A 14,203-nucleotide genomic window follows, 5' to 3' on the forward strand; every position below is an offset into this window, starting at 1 on the left:
TTTATTTTCTCAGTTAGAGATGAGTCAGCAGGCTTCACTATAAATGGGAGGAAAAACTCTCAAGACTATCCCTAAGAGTCTTGGCTCTGAGTCCATAATCGCTGCTCCGTTTTCTGACTGTAATTTGGAATCCCTGGAGATATCACTACAGAGGGAGAACACTGGCCAGAAACCTGTGTACCCCAGTGTACTTAATGTTTATTTTTCTCATTGTATATTCATATGTTGATTTGTGGTTTATGATTTTTTCTCTGTTGAGTCTGGAGAGTTGGGCTCCATGGCCCCAACAACCCCTCTAATTATGGTATCAAAGTAATTTCTTGACTGCTAACTTGAGAGTCAAGACTCTGTGAGACTCAGCTTAACTGAGCAGCTGGATTTGTTTTTCAATAGCATTTCCAGGTTATTTCTAAAGAACTATAAAAAGTATTGTAGACTTTTTAGAGCTGTTAGGAGTCAATATCTTACAAAGAAGGAAACAGGCTCAAAGAGGTGAAGTGACAAGCCAGGGACACAGGACAAGAACACGGATGGCTAGAGACATAGACGTCTTGACTAAAAGGGCAACATTGCTTCCATGCATTACAGCATCTCTCACAAACACTTTTGGGCACAAGGACTTTGTTTTTATCCACTTACATGCCCATGGACTTTTAATGACTTTACACCTTTATTAGAAAGCAGATCCCTCCACAGATATAAAGACTTCATAATTATAGGAGCTTCCAGATAGGGTAATTTTTCCCAAGGCCTTATAGCTTCCAAAACCAATATATGTTGATGCATGATGATATACTTCTTAAGCCTGCCATGGATTTCTTCCTCTTTTTCTAGTCATTCAAAAGTACCCCTGCCTAAGCATACTAAAAATGAGGTAGAAGAAGATAAATAAAACTCCCTTGCTTGAAAATTTGATCTTCTTATTTTGACAATAACTCTTATACTTTGACAAGATGTTTATGTTCTATTAAAAACACAGTCATCCATCAAACTTGGTTTTAAACTTAAGAATGAAAAGGGGAGGTCAGGATGCCCCACAGATGTGATTTACATCCTAAGGCATGTTTAGACAGACCTCCTGCCCACAGGATTGCCTTCCGATGTAACAGTCATAAAAACTTCACTTTATCTGTTTTGTCTTGTTTGCTATGCTGTGTTTGCCCAGTGCTCCCAGGGCTAGAGAATAACAGAAACCAGACCAGAAATCACGGCGTCTTCTCTGGGCCCGAAATATCGTGTGCCAGAACAGTCACTGGACTCCCACCAATCTGTTGATTGGATTCAGATTATGACCTCCCCACTTGTTCTGTTTAAATTACCATGAAGGTATGAGCTCAATAGTGCTCCGAAATGGTGTTGGCATATGCCCTGTAAACAGCCCGTGCCCAGGCCTTAGGAACCCCTCACCAATAGCCTAGGAAAATCACTATTACAAAACAACTTAAAGGTTTGAACTCCAGAAGCAGTGAAAGTCCACTTTGGAATGTCTAAGTGGCAGCAGGATCTCAGAGCCTGAGTTGCTTCCCACTCGTTAGCCCATAAAAAGTGTCTCTTTATCAGCAAACAAGGATATTAAAAGACATAAAAATAATGTTTATAACATATGGTTGTCATGAGGATTAAGTGATACAGCTCACTTAGTATTTGAGCTACATATTCAGGAGATTATTTATATAATCAGCCTTTAATAGTTCTAACAGAACCTGGCACTTGGAAGTTCTTAAAATATCTTTCATCCATTCATTCTGAGGTACATTTCCTCTTTGGTACTTAGACTCTTGAGCACTCATGGCAAGAAGAAAGGAGACACAAGACAGAAATGCGAAAGAACTTTCCATCTTTTTTTCATCCTCTTATGCTGGGTAAGAAGAAATTGAATGGGAACCATGGAAAATTAGTATTGTTGAATGAGTAAAGTAAATCAAGATGAACCTATAATAGAAAAGTGTGGCATGGTTAACATAATAAGCAGACAAACTTTTCAGCTTGGGCAGACAGGTTGACCTAAAGTGAAATTCACACAGAAAAATAGGAGGAAGATCAAAAGATGGCCCTGCCAACACATGCCAGGGTGAGAAACATCCTCTCCTACCTAAAAATGTGTCTTTTCCCCACTTGAATCCTCAAAGAGAAAGGGGAGGAGAAATGCTGAGGGATAGAAACCCTGGGCAGGAGGGACACCTGGGTGGCTCAGTGTTTGATCGTCTGCCCTTGGCTCAAGTCATGGTCCCTGGGTCGTGAGTTCAAGTCCTGAATCAGGCTCCTTGTAGGGAGCCTCCTTCTCTCTCTACCTAAGTCTCTGCCCCTCTCTGTGTATCTCATCAATATATATAAATAAAATCCTAAGAGAAAAAGAAAGAAACCCTGGGGAGGAGCTGATCTGTGCTTCTCTCTCCTGGCTGAATTCCTGACAGGTTTATTCATTCTGTTATTGGTATGTCCCCATCCCAGCATCACACTGATTCCAGGAAACTCTCAAGGTCACTAGTAAGGGAGCAAATTATCTGCAGCCAGAGATCACCTCCACAATGACACTCCTCTCCAGACTATTACAGAGGACTCTTTTTCCCTCCTTGTTGCACCGCTCAACCCCATTGCCTGTGTGCAGAGGGCCTCTCAAGGCTGCAGATGGAGAAGACTGTGATCCGAGCTAGCTGACAAATCTCTGATTCTTGGAATTGTTTGGCAGGGTGGATTTGCCGAACAACCAATTTCCCCTAACTTGAAAACAAGATGAGAAAAGAGGAACAGCTGAGATGCCTGGTGTCGTTGGCTTCCCCAGTTATAAAGGAAGGCTACTCAGGACCTTGGCACTGTGCCTTCTGGAGTAGATGCTGCCGCAGGCAGAGTGGACTGGACTCCAAAACCCAGGAGGGCCATCAAGGTTCGTGTTGGGCACCCCGGGGTTGCCCTCCAAATAGCCAAGCCATCCCCTCCCACTGAATACCAGACACGTTTGGGAGAAAAGTTTTCAATTAGCAATAATCGCGCCTCGGATAAACCTCACTGGCTACGATACTGCCACTGCGCAATTGGGAAATTGACCTCAGTTTTTCAAAGGGCCCATTTAGTTGTAAATTTTCTCACCCCCTTCATCAGTGATTGACAGTAGAGTGAGAGCATGTGACCCCATGCGGCCCAGAATGTCAGCCATCCTCTCAGTGCGGGGGCATCCACTGGACAGATGGGTGGACAGATGCATGGATGGATGGGTGGATGGATGGGCGGCAAAGGAGAAGCTGAGCCCCAGTTAAACTGCTGAAACAAGCCTGAAGTGGGCCTGCCTTCGAGGACATCCTAGGAGATCTAATAAATGTCTTCACTAGCGCAAACTATTTGAGTGTAGTTTTCTTACTTGCTGCCAAAACATCCCCCAAATACAGAAATCTCCTTAACATACATAATTTGTGTTTTTTAAAAAAGATTTATTTATTTATTTATTTATTTATTTATGATAGACATAAAGAGAGAGACAGAGGGCAGAGACACAGGAGGAGGGAGAAGCAGGCTCCATGCCGGGAGCCTGACGTGGGACTCAATCCAGGGACTCCAGGATCTCGCCCTAGGCCAAAGGCAGGCGCTAAACCGCTGAGCCACCCAGGGACCCCCATGATTTGTCTTTTAAACTGTTACACTTTGATGTAAACATGTAGGGGCAGCTCTCTAAGGAACACAGTTTCAAATGAATGGATGGATGGATGGATGGATGGATGAATTTGCTTTTTAAAAGCTCATCTAATTATCACATTTTATTCACTAATTCTACAAGGCTTAATTAAATGTCCCCTCTGTGTCTAGTGCCATGCTTGACAGTGAAGGTCAGTGGGTACGTAAGACACCGCCTTCAAATTGTTCATGTCTGCTGAAAGATACAGAAGCAAAAATGAACGTGGAAAAATACAATGTGATAAATGTGATAATAAAGCTGGGTTACTATTCCTAGGTTCCGAAGAAGGGCTATGGCCAGAGCTGTGTTTCATGGGGTGACTGAGAGCTTAGTCAGGGACAGGGGAAGCAAATGAGTATTCTATGCATTGGAGACGTGAACAAAGTGAAGGCATCATCACTCAGACTGTAATGTGAATGAGTTGTCCAACGCACAACATACACTACTGTATATAGCAAGCCTCAGTCAAGACAAAGGGAAATGGAGAATGTTGTGAGAATTCACAGAACTACAGACTGTCATTCTCGCTACAATGGCATACAGGACATGACAGAAGATGAGGTTGGAGAGATACTCAGAGACGTGCATTCTTCTTAGAGAATCACCTATGTAACATGATAAGGAAACAGCTTTATTCCATAAGTAGGTTATTTTTCCTAAAGTATGTGTGTTTAGCATTGTCTGGTGAACATTTTTCAAATGTAGACAGGCAGGCCTATCTCCCAGATATTGATGTCATAAGTCTGGGGGGAGTCCAAGTACCTGTATTTTTGACCAGATCTCCAGTTGATTCTTCTTCCTAAATTGAAAAAAAAAAAAAAAAAACAAAACAAAACAGTGGTGGCGATGCAGTGTCCCTGCAGGAGGTCAGCCGATGGAGTGACAGGGCCCCATTTGTTTCAGAAAATGACCGTTCTGGCTGCTGGCTGAGGAATGGAAGGGGAGCTGGCACACTGGAGGCGGTTAGGAAGATGGGCAGCAGTTCCTATGAAATGTGAGGAGACAAGGATGATGGGGATGGGAAGGACGCCAAAGATGCATGCAGCTCTTTGCAGATGGCCTCAAGGCCAGAGGAACACCATGACCCTCACTTGTCTTCTGGATGGAGAGCCTGGTTTAAGAAACTCCTCACAAGTGGGTAGAGAGAGCCAGAAGCCTGTGTGGCCTCTCCTGAAGGTGTTACCACAAATGACTTTATGGTTCTTGCTGAGGAGATGCCTGTTCCAACAGCTGAGGGGAGGCAGCTGTGTAGTAGTTGGTTCCCAAAGAAACCACCAGAGAAAATCACACACTCCTTATCCTCAGAAATCTTTCATTTGCAGGAGGAGAGAAGACATATGACCCCAAATAGTTGCAAAATAGTCCTTCAACTGTCAAGTATTTTATAGCAAAAGAAGTCAGTATGGTGAAGAGGAGAGGCATCAGGAAAGAAAGGGACAGGGGGAGACAGGTAGAGGAGCAAAACTCACAGTCTTCCTCAGACCTTTGGCATTCCAGGATTCTGACCAATTGGTTGAGGAGACAAAAAGGGCTCATTCAGTAACCCAAAACCCAGTGTTTCCACCCAAGTCCAAACACTCCTCTGCTGCATACTAGATGTCTGGCCTGAGGGGAGTTATCTAATCCTTGTTTCCTCATCTGTAAAATGGGGGTAATAATTGTACTACCTCAGATGGTGGCCATAGTAGTAAATGAGTTCCCATCTGTGAAGCTCTTAGAAGAATGGGAGCACTTTGTAGAACAACAGTACAACACCTAGCAAGCTCTTAGAATCCTTATTTAAACGTAATTAAAATAAAATATACTTAATGAATTATATTTAAGAAAAATTAAATTCAAATTTGAATTAAAATGTGTGTGCTACATCTGCAATGACTGGCCAGGACCTGTACTGAGCCAGCATCTCTGCATTCAAGCCTTTATTTCCCTGTTGGGACCAATGCAGTGGCTCATAGGGTCCAATAGCAGAGAGACATCTGTGATCGCACCTACGGAGAAATCTGTGCCCATATTCACGGCGCTGCTGTGCAGCCTCTTGCAGAGGCTCCAGAGTTGCTATTTCCTTAACGTTGTTGAAAGCACCTGACTCTTTCATTTCCCCCAAGGGTTTCCAACCTTTTGTATTTTAACCTGTGGTTTCCAGCATTTTTCCCCCACTGATTTAATTTCTAAATGTACAGGAAAAGAGTATCAGTCAACATTCTTGTTATTGCAACCTCCAAAAATGAGCTTTTCAATTCTCCCTTCCACAATGATATTTTTATAAAAAAACTATTAATATTATTTCTGTCTATGGTTTTACCCAAGGGATAATAGAATTTCACCTATGTGTGTGAGGCTCTGTAAGACTTGAGAAGAAAGAAAAAAAAAATGCCTGGAAGACAAAAATGCCTGGTAGACAGAGTCTTAATTTTAAAAGTTTAGCATTAAGTTCCAGTCCAAAGAACTGTGAGCTGGATGATAGTTAGTTCCCATATTTCAGAAGGGGAGTTAGATGTGAAGACACTGTCCAGCCAAGCTACACTTGACTTTATGAATGTATTTTATAACAGTAAAGAAACATCCATGAGAACCATCTTCTCTTGTATAGACAGAAAGACATTTGTTGCTCTGGGCAGGAGCATTCCATAGAAAATGGTTTCATAGAGCAAGGCTTTTGGACTTATGTACATCAGAAACTCCTCAAGTATTTATCAAAGTTTCAAAGGCTGTACCATAAGCCTAAGTAAGCCATCTCTGAGAAGATCCAAAGGCTCTGGTATCCAGGCTCCTTGGCTAATTTTGTACATACCAAAGTTTTTGAACATGCTAACGAAGACTCCAACAGAGGGCACCTTCATGGCTCTGATACTTAAACTGAGGAAAGTGGTTAGTCAGAGCCAAAGTTTCAAAAATCTGGGTAATCTTGGGGCATGGAAATTTCTGTTCCTAAAATATTGGTGTATAAGTAAACATTATACTTCAGACAATTATAACCCAAGAAAAGCGATAGAGAAAGTGAAGTTTTATTTTTATTTTATTTATTTATGATAGTCACACAGAAAGAGAGAGAGAGAGGCAGAGACACAGGCATAGGGAGAAGCAGGCTCCATGCTCCGGGAGCCCGATGTGGGATTCGATCCCGGGTCCCCAGGATCACGCCCTGGGCCAGAGGCAGGCGCTAAACTGCTGCGCCACCCAGGGATCCCTGAGAAAGTGAAGTTTTAGAAGATAGATCCATAATAGGTTATGGACAACTTAAGGGTGGAATCCTATAACCTCTGGGGATCACCTCTCTCACAAAATATCCTTTGGAGATATTATCCACAAGGATGCTCCCATTTGACATTTGAGGAGACAGCAAAGTTGAGACTCTATTGTATTCTTCTATCAGATTGTAAATTCTCAAGGACAGAATCTGGGCCTTTGGTATTTGTCCCTCTGGACACTGCCAGCATGCCTGTTAAAGATGGATAATAACAGACCTCAGCAAATCCTGAGCAAAGGTTTGCTGAAATGAACTGGGGGAAGGATTGCTTTATTGAGAAGAGTCCCCCTGGAAAAGGGAAAACCCAACATAGTTCAAAGAGGTCCAAGGGTGAATTTACAAAACATGTACATTGTTATTGAATGTATCCCTGACATTTCACTAAAAATGTCAACATCATATTTTTCCTTTCTGTCCTGACCCTATTCATGCAATTCTGTTTACAAAACTTTGTCATTGGCTGTCTCTGTGTCTCCGTCTCTTTCGGCTACCCAGAATTTTGCTAACCTTCCACTAATTTAGTAATACTAAGGTCTAACTTATAAAGCACACTTTAAATAAACTTCTCTGTTTTGATTTATTTTGATCTCTAGGGCCATTTTTCAGTGTATTTCAAAATAAGTATGGCCTTAAAATATTTCTTCAAAATGAGGTTGTTGTTGTTTTTTTTTTCTTCTTCTTCTTCTTTTTGGAGTAGTTCGACAGCAATATTAAGATACGAAAGGTCTTCCACTGGTTGTAACGGTCCCTGGTACCTAGCATGCTGACATATTTCATAAGTAAAACGGTCCACAAAAGAGCAGCCTCTTTGACCTCTGAAAAATCACATATGTTACGGAAAAGAGAAAACAGATTTTGGCTAGTTTTATTTCCCAAAGTACTTGGTCCCTTTTTAGGATCAGGAGGTTAGAGGAAGATTTGAGTTTCAATATTCTTGCAAAATCCTTACTTTTCTTTATGAAAGAGAAGTTCGGAAAAGCAGCTTTTGCAAGTTGAAAAAACTTTTAACATTGTTATGAACTACATAATAATATAAGCTAAGGGTAAATGAATGAAAAACACATGGATTACCAATCCTGTTGATTATAGATGTGTTTGAAATTTAAGAGAAAAAATATGTTGTGATACAATACATGTAGAGTTTTCACAGAGCCAAGACTGTGTGTAGAATATAATTGACAGTGTTCAAGAAGCCCCTGGGATAAAGGCTTTCAGTACTATTTCCACAGCTATAATCTTTAGACAAACACAACATCAGCCTTCTTGTTATATAAGCATGCAAAAATATGGTTATTTGTGCAGAAAAAATAATCTAAACAAATCAAATTTACATAGAGTTTATTAAGTAGAACTTAACCTTTCACCACAGTGAAATGGACAATGAGATCATAAGATGCCACCCTGGAAAAGCCCCTAGAGATTATTGGGAATCCTCCCATATTGACTTGGGGTAGAAGATGATAAATTACTGGCCAATCACACAAGAGGTAAAAATTAGCACTAAGGCTGGCTCAAAACTTGTTATTTTAGATCCTGACAGAAAAGAATCATTAAGCAAGGAAAATGTTGGAAATGCTTGCTATTACTCAATGTTATATCCCTGTGGACCAAAGATTTATCTGTAATACTGCATAAATTCTGCAGCAGGTATGGAATTAAATTAAAATCTTGCACTTACACAAAGTAGCTATATGATGCAAGTAGCATTTTTAGACTTACTACATTATAGAATAGCTCCGAATATCTAGTATTTTAGGACTTGATACTGAGTCAAAGGCAAATGGAAGGACTTGAATGGATACACAGGACAGACAAAAAGATGAATTCTACTCTAAAAGAAGAATGAGGAGAAGAGGAGCTGGAAGGAGAGAAGGCCAGACTACCACTCGCTACCAGTGCAATCTGGGTCAAGGCATCGCTTGGAGTCTCAAATTTCCCAAATCACTTTTTTGGATGGAAAACCATTCTAAAAAGCATTTGTTTAATAGATATGATATCATTGCTACTGTTATACTAATCAAATAGGTATGTATTATACTACTGAATAGCATACAGTATTCATGTTAGTATAATATAAATGTAAGAAATACTGCTACTGTTTTAAATGCTTTTATAGTCAATATTTTTGCGGTCATAGTGCCCATCATATTAGTAACCTTACACAGAAATCATTGTGGAGTTGGCAGTGCCCTTTTTTTATTGGAGTTCAATTTGCCAAAATATAGCATAACACCCAGTGCTCATCCCATCAAGTGCCCCCCTCAGTGCCCATCACCCAGTCACCCCAACCCCCTGCCCACCTCCCTTTCCACCACCCCTTGTTTGTTTCCCAGAGTTAGGAGTCTCCCACGTTTTGTCACCCTTTCTGATATTTTCACTCATTTTCTCTCCTTTCCCCTTTATTCCCTTTCACTATTTTTTATATTCCCCAAATGAATAAAACCATATAATGTTTGTCCTTCTCCGACTGACTTACTTCACTCAGGATAATACCCTCCAGTTCCATCCACATCGAAGCAAATGGTGGGTATTTGTCATTTCTAATGGCTGAGGAATATTCCATTGTATACACAGACCACATCTTCTTTATCCACTCATCTTTCGATAGACACCGAGGCTCCTTCCACAGTTTGGCTATTGTGAACATTGCTGCTAGAAACATTACAGGTGTCCCACTGGTTCACTGCATCTGTATCTTTGGGGTAAATCCCCAGCAGTGCAATTGCTTGGTCATAGGGTAGCTCTATTTTTAACTCTTTGAGGAACCTCTACACAGTTTTCCAGAGTGGCTGCACCATTTCACATTCCCACTAACAGTGCAAGAGGGTTCCTCTTTCTCCACATCCTCTCCAACATTTGTTGTTTCCTGTCTTGTTAATTTTCACCATTTTCACTGGTGTGAGGTGGTATCTCATTGTGGTTCTGGTTTGTATTTCCCTGATGGCAAGTGATGCAGAGCATTTTCTCATGTGCGTGTTGGCCATGTCTATGTCTTCTTCTGTGAGATTTCTCTTCATGTCTTTTGCCCATTTCATGATTGGTTTGTTTGTTTCTTTGCTGTTGAGTTTAAGAAGTTCTTTATAGATCTTGGAAACTAGCCCTTTATCTGATATGTCATTTGCAAATATCTTTTCCCATTCTGTAGGTTGTCTTTTAGTTTTGTTGACTGTTTCTTTTGCTGTGCAGAAGCTTTTTATCTTGATGAAGTCCCAATAATTCATTTTTGCTTTTGTTTCCCTTGCCTTCACAGAGGTAATTTGCAAGAAGTTACTGTGGCCAAGTTCAAAAAGGGTGTTGCCTGTGTTCTCCTCTAGGATTTTGATGGATTCTTGTCTCACATTTAGATCTTTCATCCATTGTGTGTTTATCTTTGTGTATGGTGCAAGAGAATGCTCTAGTTTCTTTCTTCTGCATGTGGCTGTCCAATTTTCCCAGCACCATTTATTGAAGAGATTGTCCTTTTTCCAGTGGATACTCTTTCCTGCTTTGTCAAATATTAGTTGACCATAGAGTTGAGGGCCCATTTCTGGATTCTCTATTCTGTTCCATTGATCTATGTGTCTGTTTTTGTGCCAGTACCACACTGTCTTGATGACCACAGCTTTGTAGTACAACCTGAAATCTGGCATTGTGATGCCCCCAGCTCTGGTTTTCTTTTTTAATATTCCCCTGGCTATTCAGGGTCTTTTCTGATTCCACACAAATCTTAAGATGATTTGTTCCAACTCTCTGAAGTCCATGGTATTTTGATAGGGATTGCATTAAATGTGTAAATTGCCCTGGGTAGCATTGACATTTTCACAATATTAATTCTTCCAATCCATGAGCATGGAATATTTTTCCATCTCTTTTTGTCTTCCTCCATTTCTTTCAGAAGTGTTCTGTAGTTTTTAAGGTATAGATCCTTTACCTCTTTGGTTAGATTTATTCCTAGGTATCTTATGCTTTTGGGTGCAATTGTAAATGGGATTGACTCCTTAATTTCTCTTTCTTCAGTTTCATTGTTAGCGTATGGAAATGCCACTGACTTCTGGGCATTGATTTTGTATCCGGCCATACTGCCGAATTGCTGTAGGAGTTCTAGCACTCTTGGGGTGAAGTCTTTTGGGTTTTCTATATACAGTATCATGTCATCTGAAAAGAGGGAGAGTCTGACTTCTTCTTTGCCAATTTGAATGCCTTTTATTTCTTTTTGTTGTCTGATTGCTGAGGCTAGGACTTCGAGTACTATGTTGAATAGCAGTGATGAGAGTGGACATCCCTGTCGTGTTCCTGATCTTAGGGGAAAGGCTCCATTGTTTCCCATTGAGAATGATATTTGCTGTGGGCTTTTCGTAGATGGCTTTTAAGATGCTGAGGAATGTTCCCTCTATCCCTACACTCTGAAGAGTTTTGATCAGGAATGGATGCTGTATTTTGTCAAAAGCTTTCTCTGCATCTATTGAGAGGATCATATGGTTCTTGTTTTTTCCCTTGTTGATATGATTTATCACATTGATTGCTTTATGAGTGTTGAACCAGCCTTGCATCCCGGGAATAAATGCCACCTGGTCATGGTGAATAATCTTTTTAATGTACTATTGGATCCTATTAGCTAGTATCTTGTTGAGAATTTTTGCAACTGTGTTCATCAGGGATATTGGTCTATAATTCTCCTTTTTGGTGGTGTCTTTGTCTGGTTTTGGAATTAAGGTGATGCTGGCCTCATAGAATGAGTTTGGAAGTATTCCATCCCTTTCTATATTTCGGAACCACTTTAGTAGAATAGGTATTGTTTCTTCTTTAAACGTTTGATAGAATTCCCCTGGGAAGCCATCTGGCCCTGGACTTTTGTATCTTGGGAGGTTTTTGATGACTGCTTCAATTTCCTCCCTGGGTATTGGTCTGTTCAGGTTTTCTATTTATTCCTGTCCCAGTTTTGGTAGTTTGTGGTTTTCCAGAAATGTGTCCATTTCTTCTAGATTGCCTAATTTATTGGCGTATAGCTGCTCATAATATGTTTTTAAAATTGTTTGTATTTCCTTGGTGTTGGTGGTGATCTCTCCTTTTTCATTTGTGATTTTATTAATTTGAGTCTTTTCTCTTTTGTTTTTAATAAGGCTAGCTAATGGTTCATCTACCTTATTAATTCTTTCAAAGAACCAACTCCTGGTTTTGTTGATCTGTTCCACAATTCTTCTGGTCTCTATTTCATTGAGTTCTGCTTGAATCTTTATTAACTCTCTTCTTCAGCTGGGTGTAGGTTTTATTTGCTGTTCTTTCTCCAGTTCCTTTAGGTGCAAAGTTAGCTTCTGTATTTGAGTTTTTTCCAGTTTTTTGAGGGATGCTTGTATTGCGATGTATTTCCCTCTCAGGACTGCTTTTGCTGTATCCCAAAGATTTTGAATGGTTGTGTCTTCATTCTCATTAGTTTCCATGAATCTTTTTAATTCCTCTCTAATTTCCTGGTTGACCCTTTCATCTTTTAGCAGGATGGTCTTTAACCTCCACGTGTTTGAATTTCTTCCAAATTTCTTCTTGTGATTAGTTCTAGTTTCAAACCATTATGGTCTGAAAATATGCAGGGGACAATCCCAATCTTTTGGTTTGGGTTAAGACCTGATTTGTGACCCAGGATGTGGTCTATTCTGGAGAAAGTTCCATGTGCACTTGAGAAGAATGTGTATTCAGTTGTATTTGGATGTAAAGTTCTGTAAATATCTGTGAGATCCATCTGGTCCAGTGTATCATTTAAAGCTCTTGTTTCTTTGGAGATGCTGTGCTTAGAAGATCTGCCATTTACAGAAAACTCCGTGTTGAAGTCTTCCAGTATAAGTGTATTATCATCTAAGTATGTCTTAACTTTGGTTATTAATTGATTGATATACTTGGCAGCTCCCACATTAGGGGCATATTCATGCTCTGCATTCAGTCAATATTCATGACTGTTAGGTCCTCTTGTTGGATAGATCCTTTAAGCATGATATAGTGTCCCTCTTCATCTCTTACTACAGTCTTTGGGATAAACTTTAATTTATCTGATATGAGGATGGCTACCCCTGCTTTCTTTTGAGGACCATTTGAATGGTAAATGGTTCTCCAACCTTTCATTTTCATGCTGTAGGTGTCCTTAGGTCTAAAATGAGTCTCTTATAGACAGCAAATAGATGGGTCTTGCTTCTTTATCCAGTCTGAAACCCTGCACCTTTTCATGGGATCATTAAGCCCATTCACGTTCAGAGTTACTATTGAAAGACATGAATTTAGTGTCATCATAATATCTATTCAGTCCCTGTTTTTGTGGATTGTTTCTTTGGACTTCCTCTTTCTTTTACAGAGTCCCCCCTTGATATTTCTTGCAGAGCTGGTTTGGTGGTCTCATATTCCTTCAGTTTCTGCCTATTTTGGAAGCTCTTTATCTCTTCTTCTATTCTGAATGAGAGCCTTGCTGGATAGAGTATTCTTGGCTACAGGTTCTTCTCATTTAGGACCCTGAATATATCCTGCCAGCCGTTTCTGGCCTGCCAGGTCTCTGTGGAGAGGTCTGCTGTTAACCTAATATTTCTTCCCATTTAAGTTAGGGATCTCTTGTCTCTTGCTGCTTTAAGGATCTTCTCTTTGTCTTTGGAATTTGCAAGTTTCACTATTAAATGTCGGGGTGTTGAACAGTTTTTATTGATTTTAGGGGGGGATCTCTCTATCTCCTGGGTCTGAATGCCTGTTTCCCTCCCCAAGTTATGGAAGTTCTCAGCTATGATTTGTTCAAATACCCTTTCTGGTCCTCTGTCCCTTTCGGCTCCCTCTGGAACCCCAATTAAACATAGATTTTTCCTTCTGAGGCTGTCATTTATTTCCCTTAACCTTTCCTCATGATCTTTTAATTGTTTTTCTCTTTTTGCCTCGGCTTCCTTCCTTGCCATCAACTTGTCTTCTATGTCACTCACTTGTTCTTCTACCTCATCAACCCTCGTCGTTAGGACCTCCAGTTTGGATTGCATCTCATTTAATTGATTTTTAATTTCGGCCTGATTAGATCTAAATTCTGCAGTCATGACATCTCTTGAATCCTTTATGCTTTTTTCCAGAGCCACCAGTAGCTTTTTAATTGTGCTTCTGGCGGTACCCTTTTTTAAAGAATCCCAGGAGACTAATGAGATGTCCAAGGGTGGAAAGTGGGGAGCCAGAGTTCTATTCACAAGACTCTTTCCCTATCTAGTTACAACTTTTACTAATCTGTCATCCACCTTGTGCTTCAAGTTTTCCAAACACCTTCAGCATCTTTCCACTTGAATACCCCACTAGCTCAGTGT

The 14,203-nt window shown here is 40.4% G+C and overlaps 1 non-coding gene across 1 annotated transcript; it reads right to left on the reverse strand.

The window, feature by feature from the left end:
- Positions 1 to 2,896: 2,896 nt before the first annotated feature.
- On the reverse strand, positions 2,897 to 3,036 carry LOC119871724. Its single transcript, XR_005358708.1, has one exon. It is a non-coding gene; the product is annotated as a U4 spliceosomal RNA (small nuclear RNA).
- Between the last annotated feature and the right edge of the window lie 11,167 nt (positions 3,037 to 14,203).

The sequence above is a fragment of the Canis lupus genome, chromosome 4 (assembly GCF_011100685.1).
Source record: "Canis lupus familiaris isolate Mischka breed German Shepherd chromosome 4, alternate assembly UU_Cfam_GSD_1.0, whole genome shotgun sequence".
NCBI classification, from domain to species: Eukaryota; Metazoa; Chordata; class Mammalia; order Carnivora; family Canidae; genus Canis; species Canis lupus.